Here is a 12,830-nt window from a genome sequence, read left to right on the forward strand (position 1 = left end):
CATTTTCAGTAATAGAGCGCGAAGCCACTGCAGTGAACTGCAATAAAATTGATCACACTAATTAGTTTCAGCTGTAGCCAGCTAGCAAAGTCGACAACATTGTATGTCCAATGCAGACAGTTTGTCTGGGAAGTTGAAATAAAAAAGATTTGTACATGGACCAGTGCATAGTAATGTTACATTGTATCTTAATCTTGAACACAGGGTGCCAATCTTAAACTCTCATTTACAACTTGAGCCTCAGACAGAGCTTTTTTTGCCTTTGTACAAGCAGACTTTTTGGTCTTTATCAAGTAGCCTTGTTCAACACCAAAGTGGCCACGGCTACAGCTGAAACTAATTAGTGTAAGCAGTTTTATTGCAGTTCACTGCAGTGGCTTCGCGCTCTATTCCTGAAAATGGTTGTATTATTACCCCTGGTCACTGGACCTAATATGATACCACTCAACTCCCTGGGGAGCAAACTACAGCTCACATGTGCAGCCAATAAGCACAGCAGAGCTAAACACACACATTACAACCACTGTCCTACCAGGTACCCATCACTCCTGGGTGGGGAGGAGCAATGAGGAATAAAGTGCCTTGCTCAAGGACACAACACCATGGCCATTCCGGGGCTCGAACTCACCATCCTGTGATCGTGAGTCCACTGCTCTAGCCACTGGCCCATGATGCCTCCTACATATCATGCCTGATAGTAGCTTCACAGCTTGGGTATCACGTACAAAAGCTACCAGGTTGTGACAAGATAATGGTGCAAGTTTGCAACATTATTTGTCTTACAACTTTGTTACAAGGAGGTTACTAGAATGGTATTCATGGTTGGTATTCATGGGAATGGCTAGAACTGGTGCCAACTTTGTCAGAAGCTTGTAGACTTTACCTTGTCTGAACCTTGGAGACTCCCTTTATCGCCTATGGCAATCTTTGTACAGAGATTGGATAATGTTACATAACAGTTCTCCATATCCTCCTTCCCCCCTCCCCCCACCCATTCCATTAATTTGGGGATAATACCAATATTTCTGCAGGCATTTTAGCAGTATATTGAACCATCACAAGTGCATCCTCATCTTCCTTCCTTTACCAAACTGTAGTGATGGTTATACTTGCACATTAATACTGCACAGGTGTATGCATAAGTTATGTTTGAAAAGTCTTACCACTTAGGGACAGTGTCACTCATACATTCCACAACAGTCAAGTACAAGTTCTTAATCATGAACCAGATAAGACCTAATGTAGGATGAAAGAACTTATTTATTGCTAAAATGAAAAGGAATAGCAGTGTACGTGAATAACACTACAAAAATGAGAGACAAAGCTTATATTGAAAGTTGAAATAACTTTTGTCAATCGTCCAGCCTTAAATTATGCTCAAAAGTGAAGGATATTCAGGACCAATTTGTCAATACATTAAAAAACCTGACATACTTTCCTTTTACACATGATAAATATATATGTATGAATGCAATACATTATAAGGTGAAGGATAGGTTTATATTGATTAAATCATGGAAATGTAAAAATTATTATAATCATACTCGTCTCGTTTTTTAAACACGAGTTTGGTAACAGCAATTACATTTTGTGAATGTAAAATATAAAAATTATGAAGCCTTCTTCATCATAAAAATTACTATCATTTAGGTATTTGTTGCATGCACTTGTTTCTATGTTCCTGGTAAAATTTGAGATGCCTCTATTTCATAATTAGAAAACTCAGAATTCTAACTATCAATGTCATACAGTTCTCAACATATTAACAGGCTGAAGTAATTATATCAGGTTGGTATTTGAATCAGATTCTTTGAAGTTAACATCTTACTATCATATCATTGTCAGCTACAAAAATATTTCTTCATGTAAACTATGCAACTGCAATATCAAAAATTTGCGGCAGTATGACTCGTAATGTAATTTACCTTTGCAAATAAAAAAATGAATACAAAGCATAAAACAGTGCTTTTCTCATTAGTTAAAAACCTATCATTACAAAGCAACTCATTTAAGTTTAAGTAAGCTAGAAGTTATAATGACAGCACAAAATTGTAGACAAAAAGAGTGAATTTTACAAAGCACACATTTATGCCAGTGATGTAGTTTGTCATGATTGAAGTCAAATTGACTGAAATAAAACACACGGTACAGTAGCGTCAAAAGTCCCATAGATCTACAAATTACTGAAATTTTTCCTCGGTGGAATTATGGCTCGCCAATTTATCTGTTTTTCTCCTTCTGCATTGTCTTGCTTGAGCACATTAATCATTGATGACATTGTTGAAATTTGGTACACTCTGTCAGTTTGATATTTTTTGTCGATGAAAGCTGAAACGACAGAAATTTGGAACGTAAATGATGAGTAATAAAACCTTTGTCCAGTGCAGGAGTACAAGGAACAACCTCTGCTTTTTCATCTTGACTGGTAACAGCCACTGTTTGTTTAAAATTTGAAAATAGTTGAACTTACTATGCCTATTAATATTCATACATTGCATTAGAACCCCATGAAATTGGTCCCCTTGTGTAGATCTACATGCACAATGACCCTGATTGATACAAAATTTTGTTTGATCAATAAAGCAGCTGTTATTGATGAACTTAAAAGTTGCACTTTTTGCCTTTTGCACTCCATTTCTTACCAGTTTTCACAGGCAGTGTGATTCCTTGATTGGTGTATTACTGGTTTGGTTTTGGTGACCTTCGACCTCTGCCCATGTGTGACATTGATTCATTGCTGTTTGAGGTTGCCTCATTCAGCCTCAGAGTTTTCCTGTCTCCTGAAAACTAGATATGAACTGAAAATGCTCACGTGTTTCATATATATTGATGTGATGTGTAGATTTGAATCTTTGCCACATGTTTGCAACTTCATTGAAATTATTATGATCAACATAATGAACAATAATCAACGCCGATCAATTCTAAAAGGTCATGAAGTATACAAATATGTAATTAGCTGAAATAAAAATATGAAAGTTATTTGACTGCTCTTATTGTATCACCACTTTATATAGCAAGTGTTCTTACCGTTGGCCAAGTCCTTCAAGCCATATATGGTGAGCTGTGAAAGCTCATTAGATATACAAATAAATTAGCTGACATGAAAATGTGAAATAACTTTCAATATTGTTTTAACCTAGTGCCTGGTATAATCATCAATGTACATAGCATGTTTTGCCAACTTTGATCGAGTAAATCCCGGTATATATTCCTAATAAGCAAAGTTCATTAAATGTGTAAATTAGGAATTGGCTAAAGTAAAAATGCTAAATGATTGTCAATAATGTTGTATAATGGTATCTGCAATATGTGTAGCAAATTTTGTCAACTTTGGTCAAGTCAATTCAGATATACTATATATCTCTAATTAGAAAAGCTCATTAAATATGCAAATTAGGAATTGGCTGAAGAGAAAATGCTTAATAACTTTCAGTAATATTGTATTATAGTGTCTTTAGTGTACATAGCAAGTTTCATCAATTTTGATCAAGTCAATTCAGATAAATATCCCTAATTATGAAAATTCATTTAATATTCAAATTAGGTTTTGGCTGAAGTAAAAATGTCTTTTGACTTTTAATAATGTTATATCACAGTATCTTTGATGTCTATAGCAAGTTTCAACAACTACAATCAAGTTAATTCAGATATATATCCCTAATTGGGAAAGTTCATTAAATATGCAAATTCGGAATTGGCTGAAGTAAAAATGCTTAATGACTTTAAAAAATGTTGTATCATAGTAGCTTCAATACTTGTAGCAAGTTTCATCAACTTTGGTCCAGTCATTTCAAAGATATATCCCTAATTAACAAAGTTCATGAAATATGCAAATTAGGTATTGGCTGAAGTTAAAACGCTTAATGACTTTCAATAATGTTAAATCATAGTATCTTTAATATACATACCAAGTTTGGTTAATTTTGATCGAGTCAAATCAGACATATATCCCTAGTTAGGAAAGTTCATTAAAGCCCCCACTCAATTATCAGATTTATCTAATATAAATATTAGTTACTTGATGAAATATTCAATGGAAAACAAAAGAATGACAAACTGTTAATGGGCTATTGACACATTCGCTAATGCGAGAACCTGGGATTGAGAAGGGCGCCTTTAAATATGCAAATTAGCATTTACCTTTCATGTCACCCCTTTATGGTTTCCACTGCTGATATATCTTGGTGTGATCAACATTTGTAGCAAATCTCATCAAATTGTGTGTAATCGTTTTTAATATATATCAGTTTTTTCTAAAACCATTAATTATGCAAATGAGCAAAATGTATGCAAGCCACACCCACAAAAAACTAATCAGTTCTTGCCATTTGCTAACTGGATATATATACCAGATTTGATTGTGATCTGATAAGCCGTTTTTGAGATATCGGACCAACGGACAGACAGACACACAGACCAACAGACAGACAGACACACAGACAGACAGACAGACAGACAGACATCGCTGTGACATATGCTCATGTGTGTAAGCACGTGAGCAAAAGAATGGAAATCATGCATGAAACATAAAACCTTGATAATTTAAAAAAACAGTCTTCAAGTGTCAGAGTCCTAAAATTTTTTGCAGTGGAAAGTTTTTACAATACAACTAGCAGTCTCCATTGTAATTAAATGAGCACAATTTTTTTGGTCAGGTTTTCACAAACAACCATGCATATTTGAACCAACCTTCCCTCTAGGTCTTCATAGTGTTGCAATAATATACACAGTCTGAAAGATTCTTAATTACTACCAAGATTATTTATTTTCAAAATTCATCATGGCTTGGTTTTTTATTGAAAAATAAAGACAGAGGATTTGTTTATATTAATGGAAATCTTTTTTCTTTGAAGTTTACAATAGTAAGCTGACAGCCATATTTCACTTCACAACCATTGACAAGCAGTCATAAATGCAAGGTTAGTTTGTAGGTGACTGTTACATAACATCAGGTGGATATGTGTTCTCAGATTTGGAAGGAGATAATCGCTCACAATGTACGTTGAGAAATACATTGAATTCACTCATGAGGTGCAGAATGTTTTCTGCATAATGAAATTCTGGATGACGCACAGTATGAATTCTCAACCATACTACTTAACGCAACATTGAATCAAATGATCATGCTTGAAATGTGGAGAATTGTAAGCTGATCGACCTTCACAATGATCTGATGTTACTGAAGCCCTACAACCACAATAGGTTAAAATGTACATGGGATTTTATTCCTGTTCATTATCGAGTGTAATGTATTTAACACAAGACTGCACTGCTCTAGCTTGCACTTTCAACCTGACGTTTTCGGAAATACTGGGCACAGAATATGATTATAGAGACAGTCTGATCACTGATGGGGTCAATTGTTGTTTCATTTGATTAAATGTGTAAACAGTTCTCCAAAACCCAGCCGATACTGCAACCTTAAAGCTATCTCTATAAAGGGAAATTGCAGAAGACAACACTTACCTAATTTCTTTGATATGGCGCGAAAATAACGCTGTTTAAATTACCACAAAATTTCCATGCTATGCTGTACCGGTATTTTTCCCCGACCTTTATACATTTGTCCTCAGTGACAACGATGAAAGAAACAGTCTGAACACTCCATGTTTCTTCAATTCACCAATACACGAGAGCAAACTTGTTTGAAGCCAATTAAATATCAGTCAACGAGAAAATATTATCCAATTGTAACAATGAAGTAGTACTTCAAACGCAGCAGAGCCTAGAAGCAGATGTAGTATATTTCAACGGTAGCTTATTTGATTTGCCACCAAAGATAACAGAGCACATCACGTGTTTCATTAGTCCTGTTTCATATGTCAGGTCCATGACATATGTACCAACATCAGTGATTGGTTCATCTGGTAATTTAAAGTCCATTTGCGTTACACTGATTGATGGGACCTCATGCGTTGGGTCTCATTACTATGTATTATTCACTTTACAGCTCCCTGATTGGTTAATGTGTAGGTCCGGTCCTCCAGTGTTCACTACCTCATTATGCAATGTCCCACATCCTTCCTGGCTACCGCTGAAGTAATACGTTATTCGTGATGTTCACGGATCGGCCAAAAGTTACAACGAAAAATGCCCGACAAACCTTCATGCGCTAAATTTCCATGTTTTTACTTATCCCTGTCCCTTTATGCATTCAGTAGACTCGGTTCAAGTCTGTGATTTGTTAATGTTTGAGTGGAGTGAACGCAACAATATGTATTTTGCTTTCATGTGAAACGCGTGCGTGAGTGGAGTGGATGCGATGATGCGATATGCAGGGGAGTTTCACCTGGAGGTGAATCCGGCAGAAACTAACTCACTATCCTGCGCAGACTCAAAGGTAGCGCATTCAATCGCTGGGGAAAACATGGCCTGGGCTACCAAATTCCGAATAGGTTTGTACGAAATTGGAGAGACACAAGAGAAACTATTATAAATGATTTTATTTTTTTAAATTCGTCGACTTGAACCAAATCTAGCATTAAACAGGCATGTTGGCTCTTTGTTTTCCAATTGTTGGTTACGTACAAAGTTCATGCTTTTCATTTTCATTTTTATTTGACGGGGACATTGGCCGCATCGACAACAGTGAGGCCTGTGAATGACAAGAGGAAACAATAGAGCTTCAAGGCATTACGTAACAAAAATTACACAACGGTTTCAGACGTCAGTAGCTCATTTCAACCAACTCGTGCAGGCAAAAGGACAAAATTTCTCCTGACAATATTTAATTCATGTATAATTCACAGTATCACATAAAATGCCATGAATAGTGAAGGAACTCTCCAACAAGGTCAAATCTAACTAGATATTTTGACAAATACTCGGCATGAGTACCTTTCTTCATATACTGGGATCGGGCTGCGACCAAGTGCAGGCATCATCCAAAAGTACATGGGACATTGCATAATGAGGCAGTGAACACTGGAGGACCGGAACAACATATTAACCAATCAGGAAGCTGTAAATTGAATAATACATAATAATGGGACCTAACACATGAGGTCCCTCCAATGACTGCTCCGAAAGTGGACCTTAGAGAAGCGGATTAACCAATCAGAGTATGCAGTACATGTGTGCAGGACGTGTAATATTGGTCATTTTGAAACAGGACTAATTGGACCAATCAGTAAGAAACATTCATATGATTGCTGATGTCATCCAGATTGATCAGGTTGATTGTAGTTGTTTTGTTCATGTAGTTGATTTGGCAGAATTAGAGATAACAGGCATATCACATGTTTCATTCGGGCCAATCAGTAAGAAACATTCACATGATGTATAACATCATCGGACCACTGGACTTATAGTCTTAGATTTGATGTAAACAATAATGGCAGTCTGCAGGTCTCATGTGGTAGAAGTCGCTTTGGTCAGGTGTGGTGTTTTTCTTCCAGTATCTTCAAATTACTGTGAAAAGTGTAACATTTGTGAATGTAGCTGTAAAATGTAAACTTTGCTGTGGTTGAAACACATTTGTTATTCCCGTCAGTTGTATAAGGTAAAAGTGTATGTTTATGTAAACAGGTGCAGATGAGCCCCTGGCATAGAAGTAAATTTCCAAATACATGTGAAAGAGACTCGATCAGGACAGCCAAGTTTTGTAAAACTAATGAATCTGTGTTGTAGGTGGCAATGCACCTACCATTAACATTTATAATCTGATGGTTCAGTATTAAAATACCCCTGTTCAAAATATAACAAAAAGATCTCAAAATATTTCTGTAGCATGACAGTCAATTTTATGTTTCTGAAAAAAAACCCCATTTTTTGATAAAAATAATTTGCTGCAACTATAGGTTCATGAATGTCACTGGATGAAAAGTGAACTGTTACTTTGTAATAAGTATTTTTTTTGCTTAAAATGTAATTGTGTTTGTTACAAAAGACAGAATATTTCAAGAATTTAGAAAAAACTACAAACAATTGTTTTCCAACTGAAATATCTCAGTATTGTCATGATCTAACATTTTGCCAGCTCACCAGGTAATCTTATATTATGAACTGAAGGCTCACACATCCTTATGTAATCTCTATACGCCCTGCCTGAATATCATACAAGCAAGATGGACTTTGTACAAGGATTGCACAAGGTCACGCCCCAGCGAAAGTGTCGGTGGTCTAACATGGACCACCATGTTAGTTCATGGTCATATGACCATGGTCAACCTTGGTAGTTCGTGGTCAACCATGTTTGTTAAATTGCACAAATTACCATGGTTGTCCATGGTCACCAACCATGGTCAACCATGGTAAACCAAGGTAGTTAACCATGGTTAACCATGGTTGACCATGGGCATGAAACATGGTTGACCATGTTATTAACCTTGGTCAACCATGATCACCAACCAATGGTATTTGATGGTTTTTGAAACAAAACCTTGGGTTGAAAATTGTCAGAACGGAAAAAATCTTGGTATAAACCTCACCAAAACTCTGCAAAACACCAGTGATCCCTGACTGGTGTCATTATAACTTGACAGACTCGCTTAAGGATCAGCAAACTTAGCCTCCATTATAGTGTCCACTGCAATAACAGCCAAGCCCTTCAGATTATATCAAAGATCATCCTCCAACATCTTCTGAGTGTTTCCCTGAATGTTCGATGAGCAAAAAAATCCAAAATTTCTCCCAAAATCGATGTTAAAAACACAGCTACTTTTCCAGTTGTTCACTGAACAGACAATCCATTTGAAGTGAATTTTGAAGATGGCTGCTTCAAATGAGCCAATCAAATGCATTGCTTTATGACATGTGACATCATGGTAAAGGGTCAAAGGTCCAATGACAATGGACCTATGACCTTGCCTATGTTGATATCATGTTTCAAGGCAAATATTGAGTGAGACTGAGATAGTCTTAACTTCCTGCCATTGCCGCAGTGCTTTCATGCCCTCCATGTCAATAATTCCAAGAAATTCAGCTCGATATTTGTCCACAGTCTTCTGACATGAACGAGAATACAGCAAATTGGTCTAAGCTTCCCGGGCAACGACATTAATTCTCTCTAACAACTGTGAATGATGTCAAGAGATTCAACTATGTTAATATAGGAGTGTATATACATACAGCCTATTATCAATATGATCATCAAGAAAATTGGGCATCAATATTAAACTACTATGAGTCATCAAATATCATGGTCAACCATAGTTGACCATCGGTAACCATGGTCATAAATACAATCAGTCATCAAATACCATGGTCAACCATGGTGGCTTATATCCATAAACAGGTCACCATGATAGACCGTGGTTAACTGTGGTAGACCATAGTATTGGAATGCCTACTGTGGTCTCATATCATTGCCGACCATGGTAGTTCATGGTCAAACATCAAAAACCATCAAATACCTTGTTGACCATGGTACACCACAGTTGACATTTCGCTGGGTAGCCAGATTCTTGTAGATATCATGTGAGGGTTGTTACAAAGATGGGCAACTTCTAAGTCAGTATCTGGCAGGTTTAGCAAGGATGTCACAAAGTCTACACTACGTTGCAGTTTGTTGGGGCAACCTTGTAACTTTCGTACGGGATGGATTATAACAGCTTGGGTATGGAATGTAGCAGCTTGGGTCTCAAGCAAACACATTTTGTAGCATGGTAAACATTAAATAAACTATCAGAAAGATTACATTGAAACTTAAAGAACATTAAAGAAAGATTGCATTCAAATAAGGAATTATAAAATGACTAAAGAATGTTCTTGATAAAATACTAGTTGTCAGCTTCATTACACCTCCCTTTTTCTCCTGAAAAAAAACTGTGTTTTTTTGTAAATGATAAATGAGTCACTGATTATTAGTACCGTTTAAGTGATATGAAAATGTTTATGAGAAAATTGTCATTTGTAAAAGACAACGTAAAGTGCTGGAAGCCCATGGTAGTAACAATGTTCACTGAGGAAAGCCCATTTTCATGTTGCCTTTTACTTTCTTGAAGATGTCACAAACACATCATAGTGTTGCCACCATGTCATGAAGTGGTAGCGTTGGCCCTTGCTTCTACATTTACAGACACTGACACGGGTGTAACTTTACAGCAGGACTTCTTTATTGCAGTCTCTGGCTAAGGTCCAGCTCTAGCTCAATCTACCTTCCAAAGCCTAAGTTGGGTCATTTATACCCTTCACTTATAAGTGCTTGTACCCATGCTAATGTTCGTCTGATTGGTTAATTACTGTCACATGACTTGTCACATGATTTATGAATGTACTGTCATTGGCTAGTGTATTAAGACTGATAGTATCTCCACAGCTTGGGTATGGATTATAACAGCTTGGGTATGGAATGTAGCAGCTTGGGTCTCTAGCAAACACATTTTGTAGCATGGTAAACATTAAATAAACTATCAGAAAGATTACATTGAAACTTAAAGAACATTAAAGAAAGATTGCATTCAAATAAGGAATTATAAAATGACTAAAGAATGTTCTTGATAAAATACTAAGTTGTCAGCTTCATTACACCAACATTCCTACAAAGGACATTGACGGTCATATACCACGCTTTTAAACAAGCTATTTCAGTGATTTTAAAGTTTTAATATTTTTCTTGCGCATGAAGAAACACTTTCGGTGGTTCAATTTTCACAAGGAAACACTTTCAGTGGTTCAATTTTCACAAAGGCCCTGGAGAAAAGGACAATTGTATTCTCTTTTCTATTCTCATTTGCATACTTCACTCTATATTTGCATATCTGACTTTACATTTCAATGTCACTCTAAATTTGCATACAGAGATGAAACCACAGTGAAAGTTTTGTCAGACTAGATATATGTATCAACAACTATTATTGGAAACAGTGCTATTCGCCAGTATATGGCAGTTACGTTGAAATAAATTCGTATTATTGGAGAATTGGTTGGACAGTTGTTCTTCTTCGCAACATATTTTGGTAGCATGGTTTGAAGAAAGTAGAGTTATGGACGAAGAACAAGAAGTTGGCCATCAGTCTGAAGCGGAAGAAGTGGAGCAGTCTGAAGATGCTGAAGGTCTGGAAGAACAGTTGGAGGAGCTGAAGCAAGCCAAGGCGAAGAGCAAGGCAGCGTTTACCAGGCTCAGACACCAGCTACTACGTCTCCTGGAAGAAGATGAGGAGGAAGAATTACCAAGCCGAAGATAGGGTGAGAGATCTGTGTAGAAAGTTGGACTTGGCTCAAGAAAATGCTATGGACATTATGGCAAAATTATCGGACTTGTATTCGCAACAAAAGCAGAATATACAGAAGGTCAGTCAAGAAATGGACAAACTAGAAAATGAGTATACAGAAGCACAGAATTAGGCACAAGATTATATACATGCGAGAAAAGATGAAATGTCAAGTGCAGGGTCAGGAGTGCCTACTAATATTAGACTCTGTCAACAGAAAGAAAGAGAAGCACGCCACGAGGTTGAAAAGATCCTAGAAGAAGTGAATAAAAAGGAAAAAGAGATAATAACTATGAAAAAGGACTTGGAAGAGGAAAATGAATGTCGACAATATGAATGGGATAAACAGATGCAACATGAACATGAGCGTCTTCAAGCAGCTGAACGGAATTTACAGAAACGATTTCAAGTGAAGTTGATATGGAACTTGGACTGAGACAACAAGCATCGCCACAATTACAGATTGATCCTTGCAGTGTACCTGATGTACATGCAACTACCACGCCAGACACTATACCACAACAGGATACAGTTGAAGACATAAGGTCAGGACAAGGTATGTTAACCACTTTGAATGCCAATACAAATCAAGTATCAAACTCTGTCGCCATTGGTCAAGATTTGTGGAAACAGTTGAAAAGAGTTTCAATTCCAACATTCTCGGGTGACAAGAGACTTTACGAAAGTTGGAAAGCAGCCTTTAATGCATGTATAGACCAGTCCCCTGCAACTCCAGAATATAAACTTCTTCAGCTGCGTCAATACTTGTCCGGAGAAGCTCTCAAAGTAATTGAAAATTTGGGTCATTCAGCAATTGCCTATGAAGCAGCTAAAGAGAGACTTGAACGGAAATATTGTGGAAAGCGTCGTCAAATAGCGCTGTACTTAGAAGAACTTGAAAATTTCAAACCTATCAGAACTGGATATAGCAGAGATATTGAACGTTTTGCGGACTTGCTGGATATTGCTGTAGTCAACCTCAAGGAATCTGGACGAAATGACGAACTGGGAAATGGCTCCCTGTATACAAAGCTACAAAAAGAAAATGACTGAATCGATGCTGACACAGTATCATCGCTGGATCTTTGAGAAAAACAAGGTGGAATCAGTTGAAACACTCAGAGATTGGATCATACAGGAAGCAGAATTCCAAACTATTGCAAGTGAAACTGTTCAAGGACTTACAAGCACAAATACGAAAGTAGATAGAAGGGCCAGGTCAACCAATCCACGAACATATTTTGGAAGTTCTGAAAACCGGAAACCTGTTCTGAGTGGTAGCTATCGTTCCTGCAAAGTATGTGGTGGTAAGCATGGAGTATGGAGTTGTGATCAGTTCAAGAAAATGGGCGTATCCCAAAGATGGGATGCTGCAAAACAATTCAAGTTATGTTATTGCTGTCTTGGAGATGATCACCGAGGTCAACATTGCACCATAACGAGGATATGTGGAACTTATGGTTGCCAAGACAATCAAAACAGGTTGCTACACAGAAGGTGGAATCCAGGTAATCAAAAGTCAATAAACAAGGGCATTGCTTCACAATCACAGCCCAAAGTGCATGACAATAACAGTGACTTGCTGATAGTGTCAGAGATCTATCTGCATGTTCCACTGAGGGGGAGCAACGAGGTTTAATGATGCAGTGAAATCGCACACAGCCACGACAATGA

The 12,830-nt window shown here is 37.1% G+C and overlaps 1 long non-coding RNA gene across 2 annotated transcripts; it reads right to left on the reverse strand.

Moving 5' to 3' along the window:
• Nucleotides 1-1,242: 1,242 nt before the first annotated feature.
• Nucleotides 1,243-5,863, reverse strand: LOC139152183 (uncharacterized). 2 transcript variants are annotated; one of them, XR_011556589.1, is made up of 3 exons: nucleotides 5,470-5,863; nucleotides 2,643-2,787; nucleotides 1,243-2,328 (listed from the first exon to the last, which is right to left on the reverse strand). It is a non-coding gene; the product is annotated as an uncharacterized lncRNA (long non-coding RNA). The 2 variants fall into 2 exon arrangements; XR_011556588.1 differs by lacking the exon at nucleotides 5,470-5,863 and having other exon boundaries at nucleotides 2,643-4,391.
• Between the last annotated feature and the right edge of the window lie 6,967 nt (nucleotides 5,864-12,830).

This window comes from Ptychodera flava, chromosome 15 (genome assembly GCF_041260155.1).
Source record: "Ptychodera flava strain L36383 chromosome 15, AS_Pfla_20210202, whole genome shotgun sequence".
Lineage (NCBI taxonomy): Eukaryota > Metazoa > Hemichordata > Enteropneusta > Ptychoderidae > Ptychodera > Ptychodera flava.